This window comes from Tenrec ecaudatus, chromosome 14 (genome assembly GCF_050624435.1).
Source record: "Tenrec ecaudatus isolate mTenEca1 chromosome 14, mTenEca1.hap1, whole genome shotgun sequence".
Classification (NCBI taxonomy): Eukaryota; Metazoa; Chordata; class Mammalia; order Afrosoricida; family Tenrecidae; genus Tenrec; species Tenrec ecaudatus.
In genome coordinates, this window is record NC_134543.1 from 11,761,263 (window position 1) to 11,765,169 (window position 3,907).

At 46.9% G+C, this 3,907-nt stretch overlaps 1 pseudogene; it reads left to right on the top strand.

Annotated features, from left to right (window-relative positions):
• Positions 1 to 493: 493 nt before the first annotated feature.
• LOC142426177 (6-phosphogluconate dehydrogenase, decarboxylating pseudogene) lies at positions 494 to 1,479 on the top strand (annotated as a pseudogene).
• The last annotated feature ends 2,428 nt before the right edge of the window (positions 1,480 to 3,907 follow it).

A 3,907-nucleotide genomic window follows, 5' to 3' on the forward strand; every position in this document is an offset into this window, starting at 1 on the left:
AAGTGAGGAGGACTTGAAGCACTTGCCGATGAAGATCAAGGACTGCCACCTTCAGCGTGGGTGACAATTCACTGTAAAGAAAACCAAAATCCTCACAAATGGATCAGTAGGTAACATCACGAGAAATGGAGAGAAGATTGACGTGGTCAAGGAGTTTGGCTTGCTTGGATCCACAGTCAATGCTCATGGAAGCAGCAGTCAAGAGGGTGAAGGACACATTGCCTCGGGTGACTCTGCTGCACAAGCCCTCCGTCAAGGGTTGAAAAGAAGGGTGTTTCTTAGCGGACTAAGGTTCCCCGGACCCAAGCCATGCTCTTTTCAACATCCTCATATACACGGGGAAGTTGGACCTTGAATAGGGAAGACCAAAGAAGGATCGATACATTTGAACTATAGTGCTGGTGAAGAATATTTAAAGTACTGGTCTCCATCGCCCCCGAGCTCCGTACCCTCTTCCCCCGGGCCCCTCGGCTCTCTTCTGACCGCCGCCGCCATGGCCGAAACTGATATTGCACTGATTGGACTGGCCATCGTGGGCCAGGACCTCATTCTGAACATGAATGATCACGGCTTTGTGGTCTGTGCATTTAACAGGACGGTCTACAAAGTTGATGATTTCTTGGCCAACGAGGCAAAGGGCAGCCAAGTGGTTGGCGCTCACTCCTTGAAGGAAATGGTCTCCAAGTTGAAGAAGCCTCGGCGGATTGTACTTCTGCTGAAGGCTGGTCAAGCCGTTGATGGTTTCATTGAAAATCTGGTGCCATTGTTGGGTGCTGGTGACATCATCATCGATGGGGGAAATTCTAAGCACAGGGATACCACAAGACTATGTTGGGACCTCAAGGCCAAGGGGATCTTGTTTGTGGGGAGTGGAGGGAGTGGTGGTGAAGATGGGGCCTGATATGGCCCTTCGCTCATGCCAGGAGGAAACAAAGAAGCCTTAGCGCACATCAAGACAATCTTCCAAGGCATTGCCACGAAAGTGGGCACCGGAGAACCCTGCTGTGTCTGGGTGGGAGAGGAGGGAGCGGGCCACTTTGTGAAGATGGTGCACAATGGCATTGAGTACGGTGACATGCAGCTCATCTGCAAGGCCTACCACCTGATGAAAGACGTTCTCGGCATGGAGCACGACGAAATGGCCAAGGCATTTGAGGAACGGAATAAGACAGAGCTAGACTCCCTCCTGAGTGAAATCACAGCCAATATCCTCAAGTTCAAAGATAACGATGGCAAACACCTATTGCTGAAGATCAGGGACAGTGCAGGGCAGAAGGACACCGGGAAGTGGACTGCCATCTCAGCCCTAGGGTATGGGGTGCCTGTCACCCTCATCAGAGAAGCTGTCTTTGCTTATCATCGCTGAATGATGAGAGGATACAGGCTAGCAACAAGCTAAAGTTCTCGAAGAACTGCCGTGCCCTCTACCCTCACCTCCTGGAACAGATCCTGGGGATGTCATACAGATCCTGGGGGTGACAGCTGCAAGGTAGCTCCTGGCAGCAGCCGGCACTCCCTTGGCCCTGGTGTTGGCAACAGCCCTTCCCACACAGACGAGAAGGGTTTTTGTGAGATTATATCTAACTTTGTATTTTGCGGCTGGTTTTTTTCCCCTCTATTTAATAAAAATGACTTTGTCTTGTCAAAAAAAAAAGTCCCATAGGCTGTCAAATGGACAAATAAGTCTGTATTGGAAATAGTACAGCCAGAATGCTCCTTGGAGGCAAGGATGGTGAGACTTAGTCTCACATCCTTTGGATATGTTACCTGGAGTAACTTTTTGCATCACCTGGGCACCTCCCTTCCCAAGAGGCTGATTGAAACTATTCTTTGTACAAATTCAAAACCAACTTATAAAAGCTTATTTTTTTAAACTTTTTTATGATTTAAAACTTTACAGAGTAAATTGGTTTTCCATTCAACAATTCATACATTGATGGCAGTCCCCAAGATATACCAGCATGCTTCCCACTTCCGCCCTCCCTGTGTTTTTATACCATTCATCCTTTCCTGTTCCTTCTTGCTCTTTTTAAATCATTTTATTGGGGGCTCATACAACTCTTATCACAATCCATACATACATCAATTGTGTGAAGCACACTTGAACATTCGCTGCCTTCATCATTCTCAAAACATTTGCTCTCCACTTAAGCTTATTATCATTGTGTTGTTTATAGGGCATGATGTTATTGTTGTCCTGCTTGTTGTTAAGTGCCGTAAAGTGGATTCTGATTTACAGCAACACTATGCCCAGCAGAAATCAACACTGCCTGGTGTTACACTGTCCTCACATTGTTTCAGCCACTGCGTCAATCTTACTGGAAGGCTTCCTCTTTTTCTTTGATGCTTTATAGCCTGTTGTTATTGTTAGGGGCCATTGAGTCTGTTCGGACCTATAGCCACCCTATCTATGCACAACAGCAAGAAACACTGCATGGTCCTGCGCCGTCCTCACAATTGCTCCAATGCCTGAGCCCATTGTTGCGGCCCCTGTGTCCATCCATCTCCTTTTATACCCTCTCTACTAAACATGATGTCCTTCTCCTGGGACTGGTCTCTCCTGACAACGTGTCCAAAGTACATGAAACAAAGGCTTGTCATCCTTGTTGCTAAGGAGCGTTCTGGTACCGATCAGTTCTGGTACCGATCAGTTCTGGTACCGATCAGGAGCTTCCAGTACCGATCAGTTGGTCCTTCTAGCAGACATGATACTTTCGGGATTCTTCACCAGCACCACAATTCAAATGCATCCATCATCTCTTCTTCGGTCTTCTTATTGAAAGTCCAACTTCCACACGCATTTGAGGTCATTGAAAACACTATGGCTTGGGTCAGGCGCACGTTAATCCTCAAAGTAACATCCTTGCTCTTCCATACTCTAAAGAGGTCTGTGCAGCATATTTACCCAATGCAACGTGTCATTTGATCTCCTGACTGCTGTGTGTGCATGATTATGGATTGTGGATCCAAGCAAGACAAAATCCTTGACAACTTCAACCTTTTCTCTGTGTATCATAATATCACCTATTGGTCCATATTTGTTAATCCTGAAAAACAAGAATAATTATAATGAGGGATTAATGAGTAACATTTCATATTTGAGGGCCAGCTTATTCTCTCTTCCTAGAAAAGAACAGATTTGGAGCAAGGGGGCTGTCCCAGCCCAGACAGATCTGCCACCCCGTGTGAGACAGGCCTGGTTGTGTATCTCTCTGCTGCCCCACCTCCTAGTCAAGGATTCAGGGTCTCCCTGGACATGTGTTTCTAGACAATTCTGATACCCATCATTTTGAGTAAATTCTTGTCATTTTGTCTCGCACTTAGACCTTTTCCAAGTGTGTCAATGCACATCTACATCCTCTCAGCCTGAAAATAAACGCACCACTTTGCAGGTGAGGAGACAGCCGGAGCGCGCCCTTGAGCGGTTTGCTCACTGGAGCTGTTGATGGAGTTTGGCTCCTATTCACTTACCTGGTTTCATGATTTCCAGAGGTGACTCCACGTATCAAGTATTGAGAAGTTTCAGACTTGGCTCTGCTGGTTTTTCAGATCGTTTGCCCATCTGCCTACAGGAGCCCTCACGGTCAGCAGTTCGAAGCCAACAGCCACTCTTCAAGACAAGGATGAGGCTTTCTACTCTTATGAAGAGCTGCAGTCTCAGAAACCCCCAGGAGCAGTTCTACATTGTCCTAGAGGGTCACTATGAGTCAGAATTGACTGGATGGCAGTGAGCTAGAGAGAAGGAAACCTGTTGGCATAGTGGGTTACATGTTAGACTATTAACTTCAAGGTCAATAGTTCAAAACCACCAGTCCCTTTCAGGGAGAAAGATGGGGTTTTCTACTCCCATAAAGAGTTACAGCCTCAGAAACCCACAGAGGCAGTTCTACCCTGTCCTATAGGGTCG